The 20,831-nt window shown below is 41.6% G+C and overlaps 1 protein-coding gene across 3 annotated transcripts in view; it reads left to right on the forward strand.

Annotated features, from left to right (window-relative positions):
• bcam (basal cell adhesion molecule (Lutheran blood group)) overlaps positions 1–20,831 on the forward strand; it is a 47,558-nt gene that overhangs the window by 873 nt on the left and 25,854 nt on the right. The gene's annotated exons all lie outside the window — the stretch shown is intronic.

Here is a 20,831-nt window from a genome sequence, read left to right on the forward strand (position 1 = left end):
CAACAACAACACACAAACAAACAAACAAAACGCCCCCCAACAAGAAAAAAAGATGTCCAAGTTCAGATAAAGTAGCCTGTAGCTGGAAGAGAATCTACAAAAAGCTTTAAATCCTCTGATCACTTCAGTGAATCTCTTACCCTGGAGTGAAAGTCATAAGCTTTTATTGTGAAGACCATGTTGCTCCTCTCTTATTCTGTCTCATTCACGTCTGGCTGCTGCGGTGCAGTTTCCAGCGCTTTGATGTCTGATCTGCGGGATTTTCTGTCTCCTGTGTTGGCAGTGAGCCTTACCCTAAGCACCCCTAGGTGCTGCCAGAGAAACTAAGCCAGTTTAAATGCAACTTGATTTTGGCCTTGCATGTTCTTTGTCAGAGAAAAGTTTAGGATTGTGATCAAAGCCCATATTTCAGAGAGATGATGTGGAGCTGCATCAGGTTTATAGCTGTTCTAAGTGTGGCTGAGGCGATCTCGCCTCATAATATCACTGTAATATTTCATTGCTTAATTTCCTTAAAACATCGACTACATCATGATCTTTTTTTTGGCATTTTCCACATGCATGAGAAAGGTAGAGGTGTAGTCAAGAGTGGTAGCTTTTTGGTTTTCTATGGCAATAATAGACATTGTGGGTTCAGCACTTAAGATGACCTGAAGGATGATGGTTATCTTTTTGTCTTTTCTTACACTCTGTTTCCTGCATCACATCACAACAGTTGTGCTTTGCTGTCTGTTTGCCCTTTATTGAGCTTTAAACAGGTACCTACAAAAAAAGTGCCCTGTAATTAATGAAGTAAGTAGTGCATCACGCATCAGGCAGCTGTGCCGCATTGATTTAAAGGCTTGGCTCCAGGTGCTGTGCTCCCCCCTACCCGCCTGCCCCATTCCCTCTGTGCCACGCCCTAGAGTTGCAGCTGGAAGGTCTGCTTAAGTCTGAGGATAAATCTTTCCTTTCCTTTTTTCCTTGGAGGTAAAGTTTGTCGAAGTTCTCTTTTTCTTTGTCTTTCTTTTGGCTTGGCTTTGTCTAATAATACCATCTTGTTATCTTGGGATTGTTTCATACAGACCTGCATCCTCAAGTCTGCTGTCTCTTAAGTAGAGATTGTGCACATAGGAGAAGTTAAACTTTAATGCCAGTCAGGGCATTTCACTTCCACTTGCATTTCCATTTTCTACATGCAAGCAGTGCAAGCTCCAACTGTGTCAGTGGTGAACATGGACCTGAGCTAAATAGAACAGATGCACAAATATAAACCACCCGGTAGTCATATTTTATAGTTTGTTTGAGACTGTTCGGGCATGGGAAAAAAAGTTATCTACAAATGGTACAACCACTCATGATAGCCACAGATACCATGACAGCACCCTCTACTGACTGTAAACATTTTGACAGGAACAGTGAAGGAAGTGAGGAGTTACAGAACTTCAAAGTGTGCAACCAAGAAGGTCAGAGAGGATTACAGTCACTGGAAAAGTTGGACTATTAAAAGATATCATAATTATTTCTGAGGTTAAAATGTAAAAGGACAGTAAAATTATTCTTTTGGTAATGATATTTATTTCTACTTTTTTTCTATCACAGTCTGAGTGCTAAAGACGGATACAGTTTATAGAGGCTTAGGATTTATTTATTTATTTATTTTAGGTCTTACCATCTATGTGTACTGGAGCCAACGGGCACCTCTACATTGGATGTGTTGGATGCACATGCTCTTAGTTTACTCAAAAAGAAAAAGGCCGTATGTACGGGCATGCCAGTAATTATTTAAGTGACACATGTGTATGTGTACTATGGCAGCCTGGATCACCCTTAGGTGCTCAGCATGCTGACGCCCTGAGTCATACTGACCCACTGACCCGTTCACTCACACATTCCTCCCGTAGGAATCAGCATTGAAAAAATTTGTAAGTCTGTTGGAAATTAGCAACACAATATTTACACCTGAGACAAAAAAAAGCAATTAGAAAAAAATTAATTGGTGAAGTTAGTGTTTTGTGTTATTGCTTTTGTAAAATATAAACAGTAAAGTTGCTGAAGTTTAAGGCTGTTTTAAGTATACTTACAGGTTATAGCCTCCCACACCCCCCAATACCTCTAGAAGACACACTCTGTGATGCAGAGTAAAGAAAAGCAGAGTTTAAGTCAACAGTGCGTTCTTTGTGGTTGTGTGTATAACAAAAATGATAAGAGTATTTTTTTGTGGGAATTTACTGTAAATGTTTGTCTCAACTTTTTATCTGTGACCAACCTGTGGTGTTAGAAAGAGCCTGTGGTCTTGGTGTAGATGATGGTGGTTGACTTTCTCACACTATGCTTCCTGCAATGTCTTTCTCTGGCATCCCTAATAGAAACAAATGCAGTTTTCATGAATTAAAAAAAAAATCAGAATTTGTCATTTTTTAACCAAACATTAAGCTTTTTACCTTATGTTTTCTTAAGTTCACTTACTTTAATGGATATTTTATTTCCAATCGGACCCTTCACGCCTCAAAAAGTGCCCTGTAATACAGTATATTTATAGTCAACAGTGGCTTCTTAGTTGTTTTGTATATGTCAAAAATAAGTTTATCAAAATTTGTTAGTGGGTATTTGCATAAGTTGTATTAACACCATAGCTATGATCAGCCAGTGGTAATTTAAAGGAACATGTGGTCATGGTGCCCATACTCTTTTCATCCTTTCTCATGCTGTGCTTCCTTTTTTGGAGAAAAAGTTTCTTAAAGTTCTGTTGTCAGTGTTTTTGTGTTGTTTGTGTTGTAAAACACACACATTAAAGTGACTGTAAAGGTTTTTTTTTATCCTAATGAAAAGTACTGTGGGATTATGGTAAAAACTACTAAAGATAGTCAAGATGGTTACGAACAAGTGAAGAGAATCATTGTGACAAGCATCAGCTGAGTTCAAGGTGTTATCCCTTAACATGTACGGTCAGCCTCTTTGTCTAACACCGCCCTAATTCCCACAGTCATTTCCTCACGTTTAATTTCTGTGCCCCCTGCCAGACCAGCTTCAAAAGTGCACCCCCTGGAGTGATGTGTAATTATTATGGTATTAGGTCAGAAAAAGAGCCATTTAGCCGCAAGGAGGTAGAATCTAGAAGACCTTTTTCACGGCTGTCCTGGGTCACTTGGTTTGAATTTTGAGGAACCACACGCTTGTATCCATTCTTAAATTTGTGAATCCTACAATGGATATGTTTGCACTGAAAGAACCCAAAAACATAGATACCTGGTTAATGTGCACTGCACTGGAGTCTGATGTTCAATACTGGGAAGAAGCAACATACGTATCTCAGTGTTATTTAAGCCTCTAGGGGTGGTGGGTTTGGAGTGGGAAGGCTGTAATTATGATGTTTGGGAATATATGTGTCTGTGTGACAGTAACGAAATAAATCACTGATGGAATGAGAGGCATACCTGTGGACGCGTCATAGCTTGCCCTGCGATGTGTGTGTTTGTTTGTCTTCACCTCAAATTCTATGGAAAAGGACTTCCTTTCTCACTTTAAAGCCCCCTCTGACCACAATTCACAGGCAATAATCCACATATAAACAAACAGTTAAAATGCGCTTTTCACCTCACCATCTCGAGACAGTTTTATAGGTGAAAAGCTGGAGACTCTTCACTGCCAGGTTGCATTCTTGTGCTTTAAATGGATTTGACTCAGTCGAACAACCTCTGGCCACAAATTGAACATTATTCAGTAAAAGTAAAGGGCACATTCAGGTTTGACTTGTGGTTGGAAGTCCATTTAGTAATCACTGGGTTTAGAGAAGGGAATTTTAGCATGCCCGCTAGTGTTTATAATTCGCAGTAAGTAAAACGTTAAAGCCCTTTGCAGCAGTTCGATAGGGCGCTAATGTTAGCTCGTGAGCTGGCACTCAGCCCTGATAGTCTACTGGGAATCTACAGATGGTAGACTGTGTGGTTAATATTGGAAAAATCAGTCAGTAAGAACGAGAGAAGGATGTGGCCCGCAAATGTAATGGAAAAGTTTTTTGTCACTCTCATATATAACAAGAGTGTCAGAATGGCAAGGCAAAACTGTGATTACACACACACACACGCAAACAAAAGGTCTGTTTCTCCAGATTTGCTTTGTCTATGTTCCCATCTCTCTCACTCTATAATCATGTTTCTTATTACTTGTCTCATCTTTGTATTCCTCTGTCTGCTTTACATGCTGTCTTGGTCTGGTTGGTCTTTATATCTTGATCTTTATATATCTAAGTACCTGCATTATGACTTATAAAGATTTAATGTTTCTTTTTTCTTTATTTTGTTGGTGAGGCTTCTGGTTGCTTTTACACCTATCTCTAGAGATGTTATATGACAGATTTTTGGCCACTAGACACGTCCTTGTTTTGCACTTTCCAGTGCACTCATTTCAGTAATCATGTCTGTCTCTGTCACAGTTTGCATTTGAATATTTATTTAGATTTGTTTTAGTAGAAAAATATTAAAGCTACTACTTTATAATAATGCCACAAATATTAAGCAGTAACCAATGTAATCATATGGTTTGGCCTGTTTGTTTTAAGGCTTGCCATTAGTGGATGTGTAAAGAATGAAGGAAGGAAGCGGAGAGGAAGGGTAGGATGGAGACAGATCAAGGGATGGGATGAGAGATGATTACAGCTCACTATTGTCTTGCCACTGTGTAGTCTTGTTCTTCTTATCCCAGGGGAGGAAGTTGACAGCAGTGGGTAATTTCAAATACAACCTTGAAAAGAAGCACTTCCTTAATTGTGCGTCCTTGCCTCAAAATGTGTATATGTGGTGGCAAATTGGGGCTGGCGGTTGCAATTCAGGGTTGCAGCAAAATTGAAAATTCACACAAAGCTTTTTCAAGAGACGAGGTTAAGTGCTACCAGTCCATTTAGCAGGAGAGTGCCGAAGCAACATGCAGATAAAAGCTGTTATGTCTCACTGTGTTTTGGGGAGGAAGGTACAAAATAGGAGCAATGGCTTGAGCTCTTTTATATATCCAGTGTTTTAATCTGTGCCATAAAACAAAAACGAGCTACAGTCATTTGTTTCTGCCACACAACATGGATTCGCAAATCCTGTCCTGTGCAGTAGTTTTCGGCAATCAAATAGCAGCCAAGAGACAGATAAAACTGACAAAAGTGATAAAGGCAGCGATAGCGGGAGTAAGATCAGTCAGGCTGAGTGTGTCTGGATTGACGAATGCCAATTAGGAACGGGGAATGTCACGGAGAAAGCCTGCATCTGTGGCCAAGAAGATCATTTTCTTGGCTGTGGAGACGAAATCCTAACCCCTGTGCCCCTCCAACCTTAAAGCCTCCATCTGACTGTTGGCTGGCAGAAGGTCCTCAGGGAGCCCCGCAAGCTGTTGCTTTTCAGACATCAACAGTTGCCTCAGCAGCAGTTGTTGAATGCAACCCCTCCAAAAAAGCCCTGTCACCCCCCTTCCTTCACACACTCACACTTGGGGTCCATTACCACCTTGTGTCTTTCCATACCACTGGCTTTGTCTGGTATGGCGAAAGGCGAGAGTAAAATTGTAGAACTGGTGCTGTGAATGCACTCGGAACTAAACTTGGTTGGTCTGTGGTTCATTGTGTATTTATCAAACATTTTAATAAAGGCTACTGAAAAATGAGGGTGAAATTTTACACACTTCATGTGCCACTAAAGTATAGTTTTCTAAATGTGGACAGAGACCTGAATGGACCCCTCCCCCAGGAATTGTTTCGAGGGTGGGGCTGCACTATAGTGGAGCCTCGAGGGATTTTTACTTCTTTTATCTGTATCACATAATGATAAGAAGGAGATGAGGGTGACTTGAAGTTCAGTAGGTAACAGAGTTTTTTGTATTTACTCAAACTTCTCCGGTGGTTTTCCCAAACCTCAATGAGTAATCTGTCTTTTAAGCCACATTTCATGCCCTATCACCCTGTTCCATCTGTCAGAACATTCTTGTGCCCCTTGAGTTTAATCTAGTTAATGGTTAAACACCAGTGGTTAACCTCTCCAGTATGATTGGTCACTGTTTGACAATGAGAACTTATTGCTTTAACTAGGCCATGGGGACCTGGGAGACTGGAGTAGTGAACATTAATCCTTTGCAATGGGAAGGAAGAGGTAAAGCAGAATGCGGAGGAGGGGGAGGGGGCTTGTGGAGGCATCTGTGGGTTAGGCTCAGAGGCGGTGTTTGTGTTACACCTCTAGCAAACACCTTTGTGGGTGTTTGGTTCTTTGAATTGGATGTTTTCTATGACTTCATGCCTTTATGTGTGAGAGCATGTTACCTGAGAGCAAGTCCATAATATAGTCACTGAACAGCTCCAGTGTCAGTTTCAGAGGCTTTGAGTTAAAGAATTCACCTGAGGACATAGTTGGCCTTTGTTTTATGGAGGCTTTACTTTACCAGAGCGAAGCTGAAGCATCGACCATAACACTTAAGTTTTCTTTGCTCCTCTCTGCCTGTGTGAACTTGAGTTTGAAAGAGAAGAGCGGAGGAGTAACGTTTCCATGTCCTGACTGTTAATGTTCTCCGCAAGTCCCATCTTGTGGAAGTCTCTTTTGCTCTGTTGCATTTCTCTCTGGAATTTGGTTGTCAGTCTCTTTACTGCTCTCGACTTTAACTTCTCTACGTCTCTCAAACTCATTAGTGTTTCTGATCCAGTAACCTCTTTTTTTTATATTTCATCCATTATCTGTCTATCAACCCCATCAGGACCTAATACATGCATCCTTTATCCTCCTGAGCATGTGTTGTCGAAACATCACCACAGCTCGAGCAGAATGCGCCAATAGAAGCAGCATCTCTCAAATCCGTGGGTTTTCGATGCAGTGAGGAAAAGGAGTCATTTTTTCTATAACTGACATTTCAGCTAATGACAATATTCAAACCAGAAGGGGTTTGACTCGCTGAGCAGCAACTTTCTGATTTTGTAACAGTATTTGTAAAGTTGCATCAGTTTGGTGCAGTAGCACAGAGCATTCATGCCCGTCTTTGTTGGCAGTGCTGAAACTGAACCGTGTGGGTTTGTTCCCCGGTTGCCTCCATAATTTGGTAATACAAGAGGAGTCAACTTTCATGTTTTCATTTTTTATTTAGTCTAACAGAAAAATGTCCAAATGTGTTCCTGGCCCATATGAATATTACATCCAAAATCAATAGCGTTCAATTGGGTTATGACTCCATCGGCTAAATGACTCCCCAATTGCATGTCTGTGAATTCTTCGGAACAACAATCATGATATGATGGATAGTTATTGTGGGTATAATGGCAGACTAACATAGTGCCTAATTGATTTAGTCTCTTGTTATTAAGGACTAAAGTAATTATATTCCTAGTAGTTTGCCGCAAAAGCATCTCGCATTCTGCCCCAGCAGGCATAGTGCAGCATTAAGACTACATTTACTTAACCATTATTCTTACTGAATTATTATCAAGCGGTTGGGACCTAAGCGTTCTATGCACTGATGCAGTAATTTGATGGAGCACTTGTGAATCATGAGACTGGGTATTTGGTCTTTGAGAGAGGCTGAGAGGTCTAGGATAGGAGTTTGGTGGACCTGCTTTGATCCCATTTCCCACTCACACCATCCTCACACACTCATACTCTTTGAGATTTGTCTCCGCGGAGAATGATGAAAGATATGCCAACTCTTCATGTTGATTAGCAGTCTAGGCGTGTGCACTGCTCTTTGTGTGTATGCGTGTGCCTGTGCATTGAAAGCTGTGTGTGAGGGTGGGATTGGTTAATGGCAGGGGCAGAGAGGACACATGTTCAATAATAAGGCCTGACAAAGAGGGACAGGCAGAGGGAGGGATAGAGGGAGGATGGGAGGATGATGGAGCATTCGGTATGTCAGTGCTTTTCATTTTCATCGCTCCCTTCTTCTTACAGCTAGAAATCAATATTATGATAACTAAAATATGCTCCCACATTGAACTTCATCACAATATGATCAATCACGTAACAAAAGCAGACTGCATACACAGAGCTAAGCATATAAGGGCTTATTTTGCTTGGAATTATTGATTTAAACTAGGAGTGCAACTACGAATTGATGCTGTAATCATTTAATTGCTATCTTAACTATAGCAATATTGAAGAAAGACAAAAAAAAGTTATGATTGCATCTCTAATTTGGATCTGTGCATAAAAGATGACATAATTTATCATCACTTGAATGATAATTATACTAGTGAATACAAATGAAGCTGCATATCTCAGCTTTTTATGTGATCTCTCCTACACCCTGGATTTGTAGACCTCTGTATGTGAACAAGTGTACTTAATCATCTTTTTTTCATACATTATCCTGATTAGAGGTTATGTGACATGAGAGGTTTTTAGGCAGTAGTAGTAGATAGTAGTACAGTAATAGCAGAGACAGAAGCTATGAGGCAGGGTAAGATACAAGTGTATTCCACTCAACCGTTCACACATGCTGTAGCTTTGGGACTCCTCAGAGCTTCACTGTGTTATGTATTTTACAAGGAGGACTCTCTGCACCTGAACAGTGCTACATTGTTAAGGCATTCCTGTAGGCTGTTGGAATGCAGGTATTAATACTGGGCAGATTACACACATAGCAGAGAGAGAAAGAAAGAGAGGGAGTCAAGGAAAGAAAGGAGTGAGAGGCATGTAGAAGAGAGGAGGTGCAGAGTAAAGGAAGCAGAGGAAGCCAGCAGGGTTGCCCAGTGAAGTATGGTACTTACTGAAGTATAGTTGTAACTATGTGGGAGTTCATGTCTAGAATGCAAACCACATTAACAGAACTAGTAGATGTGTGTACATGTCACAAAGGGGAGAGTTCGCGCTGGGTGTGGGGCCAGACGTTGCTCTGTGTGTGGGCACTCGTCACTTGAAGCAGCTAAAGCTGTTAGAAGCATGTGAACATTACTGCAACCCCAACATAACTTAGAATCTGGATTTAACAGAAGTTATAAATAGGTGTGTGTGTGTGAGTTTGTAGGCAAGCCCACACAAGAATGCAAAAAGGGTCCTCAACGGCTTGAACAATCCCACTTTTTCTTTTCTCTTTCATTTTCATTCTTAACTCTTACTGGCTTTCCCCATTTGCTTCAACATAAGTAAAAATTTTCTTTAATCTTTTTTTCTCTCTTAAGGATGCTAGCTTAACTTCTCTCTTTTTGATCAGTGATAGTTTCTTTTATTAGACTCTGTCTTTTTTTGATTTACAGTGTATCATACGACGCTGCAATGGTTGTGGCTCCTAGTTTACCAGCTGGTGGTATATGATCCAGCCTGTCAGAGAAAAAGCCTGTTCTCCTTGGCAAGGAAGTTAGCAGGTTAAAGCTAGCCAAAAATCTACCATCTATCACATACACCCTTTTCTGTAGCCCCTCACCCACATACAAACTCTCCACCTCGCCCCATCTGTTTGTGTTTGTGTGTATGTGTGCCTATTTGGCACAGATAAAGGGGCAGTTGGTGTAACGGTTCACAAGAGCACCAAAGCCCGGCCCACTATCGGCATGACAGGGCACAGATAGTTAAGGCTCAGGGTGCCGGAATAAGCAAAGCTAATGCTAACTCTCTGCTTAAATACACTTAGAGGTGCTTCATGCTAGGAGCAGTTTGAGGAGATCCAGACCTTATGGTTATGATGCTACCAGCCAAACAATGTCATGCTTGTCTTCCTGCTGCTATCAGCCTGCTCTCTCTTCTCCCGCCTTGGTTATATCCAAGTATCAAAGCAGTACTGACTGTCCTTCACTGAATAATCCTCCCCTTCTACCCACTTCTTCCTGTTTTCCACTCTTTCTTTGGCTTTCTCCCAATGCACAGTTAGCTAGTTTAGCAGGAAGGAGGAAACTGGCAGTGGGTACAGGTGAAGCAGAAAGAACCGTACAGTCATAGACTTAAGATTTTAATTGCACCGGCTGTATCTTACGCTTTCACATTATCTCTTTTTTTTATCTCTCCTATTAGCCACCCAGGCCTTTTTGCCTGTTTCACCTTCATTCAGCTACTTTTATGTCCTCATATCTTTTCTTGCTACTGCTATCATCATTGGTAGTCCTTCAATTTTGTTTCGCTCATTTGACTTTTTACACCACATCCCAGTGTCAGGGCCTTCTTCTGCTGTTTCTCGTCATCTATTCCCACTCGACTATGTGGTCAGAGCCCCTGCAGTGGATTATCAGTCAGTTGACTCACAAAGGGCAGCTAAAGCCTCCAGTACAAACATGAGACAATATCCAAATGATTGGCTGCTTGGCTCTGGACCATGGAAACAAGCTGCCATATCAGGCTGAGCCAGGCTTGGTCCACAGGTCTGCCCATAGACCACATTATGCTGTAACACTGATACACTGTAGTGCTTTTCTTTGTTTGCTGCAACTGGCTTCTGGTGTAGCACAATCCAAAATGGAATAAATTATCAGATGAATATAGAAACTGTGATCGATTGCTTTTACATGCAGTTATAATGCGTATTACTGAGAGGTAGAGTTTACTATGCGGAATTCATGTAAAGTAATTACAGTAATGGCCAGGAAGGAAGAAAGAGGAAGACAGAAGAGATTTTGTGGATGTAGTGAAGGAGGACATGCAGTGGGCTTGTGTGACATGAGGGGATGGATGGTAGGGAAAGCGTGAGATGGAGGAAGATGATCTGCTGTGGTGACCCCTAAAGAGAGCAGCTGAAAGAAGTCTGGTTTTTTTTCAGTAGTTAATAAGGGCATATTTAGCCACCAATGAGTCCAGCAAACGTTTACCTCCTCCATCTTTACTAAATAGAATGGTTTCCCCAAATTGCTATAAACTCTTTTTCAAATAGCTGTCCCTTAATTTTCTGTTAATTGACTATTTGTTGCAGCTCTAATTCGTGTATATAAACTATATTCTGTTCAGCTTCCACATGTTTCCTGGTATTTGTGAAATGTTAGAGGTGAAGCAACCAGTTGGTGTGATTCATGACAGGAAAGGGTGGTGAGCATCTGGGTGCTAGTATGCTGAATGTATACTCTGAGTATAAAACCTCTTTAATCTTAGGAACACACTGTCCCCAATCTTTCGAGCCATCTGCCTTCACTTGTGCATGGCTAAAACTTAAACTAAAGTGTTACCTCCATGTGTCTCCCTGCTACCTCAGCCTGTATCTCACAGCTCATTATTGAGACACATGGTTGGCCCCGCTTCCCTTCCAGCTGCATTTCTGCTTAGAGATGGATCGCTGAAGTCATGGAAAATTCTGGAGGTCTAATGACAGACAGCTTCCACGTCTCCTGTCCATCAACTTAGCTCACCTCTCTTCCACATTCCTTAGGTCACACCTGGCTAGTATTACTTGCTTCTTCAAGGATTTGACAGATACCCCCCTCTTTCCTCCTCATTCTACCCCTGCCTTATACCTGTATGGACAAGCTTTTACTTGCCAGTGAAAACCTCTCTCAAACACCCCATCATAAATGTCAAGATTTGCCCAAGAGCCCCCAACATAACTGCAGAATGTATCTAATTATAGGTTTTACAACAGCATGCAGTTCTGTGTTTTTTTCTGACATACGGACTCAAGATACATTCTTTCAGAAAACCTCCCAACACTGTTAACTCAAAATATAATCATGAAAACAATTCTGAAAATGTAAATTGAATAGCTCCCTCATGATCTTGAAAGCAGTTTTATCAGTAAAGTATGGATGATGACGAGTCGAGATCCGGTAAGGCAGCGTCATCACCTTTGAGTTTGTTTTATTAAAATGAGTTCAGTTGCGTTACGTCTGCTTTCCCCTCTGCTCTCCACCTCCCCCACCCCCATTCCCGTAATGAAAGGAATAGCTAACAGCTATGGATATAGCCAGAAGGTCGCAGATGTCTGGTAATATTCAGGATGTATTTCATTTCACCCCCTTCTCTTAATTTTCACTTCAGTTTAGCAATGGGTGATACATTGCGCTGATTTTCATTTCCCATATGTTGCTTTCAAAATTAGCAAAACATAAAAGCACTTTTATCTTTTTCCATCTTGATCGTGGTTGTTATCTCCAATCCTTTACCCTTTGTTTGACTCCCTTTTCTCCTCCTTGTTCTTTAACCATTCATCAATGCTATCTTCCTTCTTCTAGCATCACATGTGTTCATGTCACTACATCACCTGATTCTTAGAGGGGATGGATGGTGCCAGGGTTGTAGAGGTGTCGATAGTTGTTCTTCAACACCCCTGAAAACTTACAGAAACCTCCTTCTCTTGGATGTGCACAGCAATCCTTGGCTTACAAACATATGATGTTTTATTTCCTCCATTATGCTAAACAACCAGCACTTACGATGCCCACACGGACCATCTGCTTCTGTAAAAAACCCAAAGCAAGCCTACTGGGTCAGAAAGCAGGATTTTCTTTCAGGCTAAGAGCTTTATATTGTAATTTAACAGAGAATGTGTTTTCAAGGAAAACAACGATAGTCAAGAATATATTTTCTGGTGTTGTTGAGGATTCTCAGACCAATATTTAATCACTGAAACTTAGTGTTCATTAATATGACTTTTCTCCACACTTTAATTAAAGAAGAGGAACAAATCACTCTCCACACAGTCAGCCTCTGTGGTATGCTGCAGCCATGATTAAAGTGATACAAGGACACCCTGACACACTCCTTTCATATGCTTCATTTTTCCTTTGATCTTTGTATCTCTGAAAATTAGCTTCACATCTCCAGGCCAGTCTGGTGTATTTACTTTAGTGTTTTTTTTTCCTTCCTGTCAGCGTCTGTCATCTCTGTAATCTCTGTAATCTCTTCATGAAATCACTCGAGTCATTCTAACTTCATAAATGTTTTGTTTTCCTTGATATGGTATCTTGCATGAGAATTTGAGACAAACGTGGATGTTGCAAGAAGAGATGGGATGTTTGTTTGCATCTGATAACAAAATGGAAAGAAAGAATAGTCGGTAACGATCATTTACTGTCACACGGTGTCGCATGGCTGTCACATGTTTGCACGTCTTTATTTCCTGTGCTTCGTGACCCAAAGGTACGTGTTGTCTGTACTGCTACAAATTACAGAAAAGTAACAAATCCTGACATGATAAAAAGCTAAAAATGATTAAAATGATCAAAAATCTAATGATTTATTTTTAATTATCTGAAAATAGTCAAACACACTTAAGCTTTTAACATTAAACGAATCCCCTCCCCCCCAGTTAGTTTCAACCTTTCAAAAATGAGCCTAATTTTAGATGATGACTCATGTGCTAATGTTGCTCTCATGCACACCATTTTCTATCAAAAGAGAAAGCATACTAAAGACCACTATACTGATGAAATGTCTGTGGCAAACAAAGGCCTTGCATAATTGTACATTTATATGTATTGTGTATTCATGTTAGGATGATTTGTAGTGTGTGTTTGCTGTGTTTTTGTGAAAAGAAGCACAACTCAAAGGGTCAGAGATCCATCTGGTGTGAAGATCTCATGGGAAGCCAAACACATCACACATCAGCATTTGACCTTGAATATGTACACCATTAAAAAGACGAAAAGGATTAATGGTCCTGTGTTTTATTCTGCGAAAAGCAGGCCACAGGCACCGTGTTATCACGGAGAACTGGCATAGAATAGGTCCAATCTGTTTTTGTGTTGTCTGGGTTATAAAAAGGGACTGCGAATGCTTTGTGGTTCAAAAGCATGGTAGGGGAGCAGAGTTTGGGTTAGACATTTTTCATTGACATTATTCCGTCTAACCTTCTCCCCTCTCAGCCTCTACTCACTTCCCATTGACCAACCAACATTCATCTGTCGCATTCTCTTTCCATGACAACACCCCGCTGATTTGTTCTTTCTTTGACTCTTCCAGCAAACTCGAGAGCCCTCACCTGTACCTCCCCCTCCCCCTGTCCACACATTAGCCCCGCAGTATCTTTGTTTTCCATCTCCTGGACCTGCAGGTCTGCGCACGTTGAGACACGTGTTGTTTTGTCTCTCTCGGGTTTCACACATTCCAGATATTATCTCCAGGCTCCAGTTAGCTTATCTAAGGAAAGGCGGTCAATCATTTGGCAGACAATGATAGATTGCGCCCTCTGAGTCAAGCCTGATGACTCCAGATGAAAGGCCTGCCGAAGGGGTGGCCTTGTCATGTTGGACAGTCGTCTAGTTATCATTTCAAATAACTTTGCTCTCCTGTTGTGGTTACTTTCCGATTTATCTTGCAGACTCACCAGAAAAGTGTCCCCGAGATCCGTTCAAATTAAAATGAATGATTATTATTTAAATCTTTGCTTCATTTGCCTAATTATTTCATCTGTTGTCTCCCATTTCTTTTCTAATCACATCATCATCCAAGCTATGAATAATAATTTAATGAAGCATTAATGAAAGTGAAAAATGTACGGGGTAGCAGATTGGAATTTTATGAGGACCGGAATAATGCACCTTCTGAAAGTCTCTGGCGAGCCTTGATGTGTAAATGAGTAAGACATCAGTGGTGCCTAAGTCAGAAAAATGTCCAATTTATGAGAAGTGGCTTCATAAAAAAATCAGAGCTTGAAATTGAAATTATTCATGGTTGACATTTCCTCGTGTTTCATTCTGCCATTTTAATTTTCAGGCTCTGTCGTTACAACCTTGGTTTTATCAGGTAACTGGCCGACAGTGTTCTCATTGTGTGTTTATTTCTGTCCCTGTGCGTGCCACCGTGTATATATCCACCTCTAATCCAGCCTTGGGCAGTTTCTGTCCCCTATAGGCTCAGTGTCAGCAGCTCGACTTTGATGTCAAGCCACAATTTATTCGTCTGTCTCTGTGGATTCCCCTGTTGTCCACATAATGTCAGGCAATCAATAATAATGTGACCTACCTATCTACTCTTGACTACCCACTGCTCAAGTTATTCACCCCACTGGCTGCACGGTTCCAATCTCTGACCTGCCCCTGCCCCTGAAGAAACCCCATATTCCCAATACTGCTTTTACCAATAATGCCTGTCTAGCTATGACAATAACCTATGTGTCTGTTACTGTGGTAACATACAGCCCTGTAAAGCAAAAGCGACCCCCTGCTTCTCTTGTTTAAAAAATAGTCTGTTCCTAATGAAAACAGATCAAGTCTGGAAGAGTAAGAATGGACACGGGGAAGCATAAAGAAAGTGAAAAAAATCTAATCAAGAGATGAACAGCTGCTTGTTCATGAATATATTTGCCAAGCCCACCATATTCCCACCCCCACCCACCCCAACTCTTTCTCCCTCTGTTGAACCCCCACTGTATTTCTGAAGAGCTAATAGAGAGTGGGAGAAGACAGGTGTGCCATTATACTGCAGATTAGCAAAGAATGCTAGAAGGTTAAAACAGTCTGCCTAACTCAGATGTGCATTTGTGTGCGAGCTCATATTCCTCTGGAATTGCATTAAAATCAGTGTGTGTGTGTGTATAATACATGATCTGAATGCTTGTCATGATATGTATGCTTGCCCTGTGCATATGCTGAATGATATTTGAAATATGCTCACTGGGTGTGTAAATGTGTGTGTGCGTGTGTGCGTGTGCATACCACATCTTTCTTCCGTCTCCTTGCCCTACCCATGTGTGGCTGAGTGCTAGGACCTCGCTATCTTCTAGTCTCCAGCTTATCTGCTTGCCTGTCTTGGAGTGTTGGTGCAGAAAATAGAAACTACTTAGTGGGAATTCATTCTTTTTTCCTTTCCTTGTTTGAAATATGTCCTTCACATGCAGCAAAATACCGTGCAAGAAAAAAAAAGTAATGCAGTGGGATGTGAACAGTGATGTGGAATGCTTTTAACTATCAGTAAGGCCTTTTTTCATTTTTATAATGAGTTATCTGCATGAGAAAACTGTTGGCATCAGTTTGACTCAGAATTCTATTTGGAAAAGCAGCCTGCATACGAATGAGTGTGCAGCTACTGTGTCTCCATCCATAAATATGTTGCAGTTAGCTATGTGTGCACATGGCCGTGTATATTTTCTCCTACCACCTAACATCTTACAGTGTGGTTGTTAGTGGGTTTTTCCAGTTCCCAGCCTCTCAGCCAGCCTAACACTAGCCAGTCAGTCAGCCATGTGGTCCCTCTCCACTCTAATTAAACTCACCGTGGTTCCAAAGACACAACCTCTATGCCAAACTTTGTGTCAGCTGCTGCCAAAACCCGTGCTTGTACGGGTGTGTCAGAATGAGAAAAATGGAGAGGGAAGAGTGGTGTTATAAGCACATTTGCTTCTCTTTTTACTTAGTCAAGATGTAGTAGAAGAATGTGCCAAGGCACAGGAGGACCAGTGGAAGAACAAATGGAAATGTGGGAGTAGAAACAAAGAAGGATCTACAGTAGACAGCACATTCAAATGATTGCCTTATGAAGGAAAAGAGGGAATTTAGTGGATTTAGAAATCAGGGAGAAGAAGGAGGAGGAAAATGATGGAGAATAGTAATTAACTCTGAATTATTCTATCTTTGAGGGATCAGGGGGATTAATCGAGGCTTTGGTTTGGATTCTGCACCTTTCCCTCTGTTGCACCATGGGAGTCTGGTTCCTGTATGCAAATGCGTGTTTGTGTGTGCACACATTTTCTGTGTGCATGCCCGCATGTGTCGTGGTGTAGTCCAGAAGGCTTCATGTGTCTGTGCCAGTGGGCTTGTGACCATATCTACCAGCCACCCAGCCAGCCAGTGCTGGTGTGTGTATTGATGTGTGACTTTGTACCCCACACTTACTGAAGTTCATCCAAGCATTATAAGTTAATCCGCCATAATAGGCAAAAAAACAGAAAGTGGGGGTCATGGTAGGTAGGGTTGAGGGTTGGGGGTGGGTGCAGGGCATTAAAACATAGTGAATGTGTGTTTCTTTGTCTCTGTGTATGCATAACAGTCTGCTATGTGTGAGGTATGTCAGTCAGGAGAGTGCAGATTCAGGGCTAGACACATCGTTTTAAATCCCAGGTTTATGTGCTGTTGGGACAGCAAGTGTTGATAAGCCAGTCAGGAAAACAGCACGTCATTCAGATAAAATCATGACTTTGGCTGCCCTAAATCAAAGCTATAAATCCCTCCAAACATGCTAAAAAATTTTATTTTTTTTTCTCAAGTGACTAATTGATCTAGTAAGTAGAGGTGAGGAAGACAAGTTAGAGTCTAGTGGTTTTGCTGATATACTGTATGGAGGTCAGCAGTGGCAGTGAATTTTGCCGTTCTTAAGGAAACAACAAAACATATAGTGTGCCGAGTCGAGAGTCATATATTCCGAGCACGAATTGAATGAGCTCACCTTTAGCCGAGACTCGCAGTACCTCTTAAACACCGAGTGTTTTCACTGTCAACACTGTATTAGTCTGTTTGTCCAGACCATGAAGACCTAAGAAGAGGGAAGAGCTGAAGGGCAGGTGAAGGGTAATTTTGTGATGGCTGAGGAGTGGAGTTAAGCTTTACCCAGCCTGTCTCTGAGCAGTGGTCCATTCTCTATATACTGTTTCTCACTATCTCTTGACCACTGCCTTTCTGCATTTCCTCATTTTCATTTTTTTTGTGGTTCTTCTAGAAATTAAGATTTCCAAGCTGTTATCGTGCACTTTAGTCAGCTTCCAGGCACAAAGAGGCATGTGCCTTTTAAAGCTGTCATTACCACACTTTTGGCTCTTTTCTTTCACCTTCACCCTATCTGCCTTCCAGTGGGTTTACCCATTCCTCTCTATCCCTCTATCTGCTCCTTACACGCAGACTTAACCAGCCTGCTGAGCACGATGGCCTGTTTTTAAAACACGGAGCAATGACTGGATAAGAAAACAGCAAAAGGATAAGGGACGCAGAGAAAGAAAAGAAAAGAGGAATGAATCGAGGCGTACTCCAGCGGCCTGTTATCTCATTACAGCGGTACCTTTCTTGTCATGCCCGACTGACTGACCCCCTAAGGAAGACTCTCACCCCCCTTATAAGACCCTCTTTATTCAGCAAGCGCACTCGTATTTCAGCTTGGACACAAAGACGGGCAATTCTCTCTGGTTTTTGAGCCGTCCACACCAGATTTGTGCATCCTGACTTAGCCAAGGAACACATTCAAACGTACAACACAGGCACATAGAGCAGCCTTTTAGTCGGCAGTTATGAAATCATGCTTGCAGATAATGGAAGCTAATAGAGAGAGTGGATATCCATTTGTTCCACCATTTTCTCCCTATTCCAGCCCTCTCGTCTGGTCCCATGTGGGTATTAGGAGAGGAATTCAAGAGGGAACTGCTGTCAGCTAAAGTAGTGGAAATGGTGTGCCTCTCTCTTGCTTTTCTATCTCTTCTGCCAAAATGAAGGCTCATTAGAAGTGAAGGGAGGGCTGTGTCTAAAATGAAATGGATATAGTGCTATTCAGCACTCCTACAGACAGACAGAGCGAGATTGGGGAAGAAGACTGTGAAAGATGTGAAAGACTTAGACAGTTCTCCTAAAGTGGAGCAGAAAAGGTAAATGAACACCCCCTGAATTTAATCAGTAAAAGCAAATGTGGAGAAATCGTGCTAAACAGACTAACTGCAAGATGCCAGTTTCATGTGAAAATGAAAACTCCTCTCTGGTGTTTTCTGTTCGCACATCCATCCATCCATCCATCATCCATCCATCATCCATCCATCCATCATCCATCCATCATCCATCCATCCATCATCCATCCGTCCGTCATCCATCCGTCCGTCATCCATCCATCCGTCATCCATCCATCCTCTCCTGCTTATCCAATCTAGGGTCACAAGGGGGCTCAAGCATATCCCAGCTACCATAGGGTGTGAGGGGTACACACTGGACAGGTCGCTAATCCAACACAGAGAGACAGACAACAATTCACAGAGAACTCACATTCATGCTTATGGGCAATTTAGAATTACCAATGAATCTAAGGGGTACCTGGGAAGAACCCAAGCAAACACCTGGAGAACATGCAAACTCCTCCGTTCACAAAAACCCCCAAAAAACCCTGAAATGGAAAACCATGAGCAGAACTTCGTTATCCTTTTTTTTAAAGTAAGCAAGTTGGACATTTAATCTGACAGTTTAAGTCTATGATTTTAAAACCTCTGTTATCCACTGGTGAGGTCATTTGGAGTTTATGTTTAGACAATATGGTTGTTCCCAACAACATGTCTTTTCTTTCATGTGTGAAAAGAAGTGAAAGTGCAGTAAAACATTGTTTGCAGCGTTTGTCTCGTATTACGTTGCACATATTTATTAATCACTGGAGCCTCAACTGATGTTAAAATTTATTATCAGAGAGGAGTGTTGTCATCTTCACATTACTGCCAAAACAGCTTCCAGGTTAGGAAAGCTCACAAAGAAGATTGCTACGCGAGCTCTAGCGTCTTGCTGTTATATACCCACCGTGTTATTTGTTGACTTCAGCTTGTGCAGTGTGTGCATAACCCATCCACCCAGGAACAGAGCCTTTGTCAGACCAACAAAACACCTGGGTACTACAATTCAGAAAGAAATGATAGGTGGAAAAAAAAGGTGACGGAGGGAGGCAGTGTTTGTGGAAGTCAGTTGTTGAGATGTGAAGGGCAGGCAGGTGTGTTTATGTGGGTCTGTTTCGCTGTTTGTGAATGTTACAGTATGATACCGTAAATAGGCTTCTGTAAATAGACCGTGAGACACTCGTCTCCGCGCTCAGAAGTAATTATATACACATGGGTTTTCAGGACAACCTGTTTTAGTCTTTAGTGTGTGTGTGTGTGTGTGTGTGTGTGTGTGTGTGTGTGTGTGTGTGTGTGTGTGTTAGTTAATAGGGTCAACAAGAGAAAGACCCACAAAGAGACATGTTGGCTTTCACCTTTTCCTCACCTTACAGCTTATCTTGTTTCCCCTCTCGACCACAGGCTTCTGGTATCTTTTTTCCTTTTTTTTTTAACCTTAGTCAAACTGTAAGCCATTGTATTTTCAAGGACCCACACATATATATAAACACTGTAATGGCAATGTTCAGGTGGGGTTTTTCTTACAGTAAATGAGCATAAGAGCCACTTTATGCAGAGTATTTATCTGCAGAGTATGTTAGGAAATGACTTGCAGAATGAATTGATTAAAGGATTGAGAGAGAGGGGAAACGGGAGAGACAGCAGAAGCAGCAGCACTTTGTCCTAACCCTTTTAGTGAGATTAACTGTAGTCTTAATGTCTCTCCCCTTATTTATACTGAGTCAGCCTCTCCGCCCTCCGTCTCTCCTCTGTCTCACAATGTGGCCTGAGTGCAAAAGGCAGAGGTGCCAGCAAGTTTTCATTTTGGAGAAACAGCTTCTTTATCTGCAGTATGACATGTTGTGTGACATGAGTGTGTTCTTATTCTACTTTGTCTACCCTACATTTATACACAAGTAATGAAGAAACCAGGTTTAGAAGAAACAGATATTATTAGACATAGATATGGACAGAAAATGTGGGGAAAGAGGGAAGCTACATGCTGTAAGAGCTTACCTGGCTGGGGTCTCAGCTACTTTGGGTGGGTGGGTAGGTAGGGGGTTGCACCTGCTTGTGGTATGGAACCTAACCACTTAGCCCCTTCAGGTTGGCCTAGAAAAGCATATTCAATATTTAAAGCTCTACCCTATAACTTAAAGTGCATTTCTTGGCTGCAGACAGAAGTCTCGATGTCTCCGTGTCACAGTCGTTAACCTCAGCCATTGCTCCCCCTAGTGCCATTGGTATAGTTCATATGTAGGATGTAGCTTAACTTAACATAATCCAACCATTTTGTTTCTGCTAGCTCCAAACAGTGTGGATCCATGTGTGTTTTGGCTTTAATAAAGAAAAAAGGACGGACGGCGAATCCTGGGAAGAGTTTTCCTTTAACCTGTTATTTTATTATTTTTTTCAGTGGAACACTGAAAATGATGGGCCACAAG

Source organism: Pundamilia nyererei, unplaced genomic scaffold (assembly GCF_000239375.1).
Source record: "Pundamilia nyererei isolate P.nyererei 1_Seehausen unplaced genomic scaffold, PunNye1.0 scaffold00067, whole genome shotgun sequence".
Lineage (NCBI taxonomy): Eukaryota > Metazoa > Chordata > Actinopteri > Cichliformes > Cichlidae > Pundamilia > Pundamilia nyererei.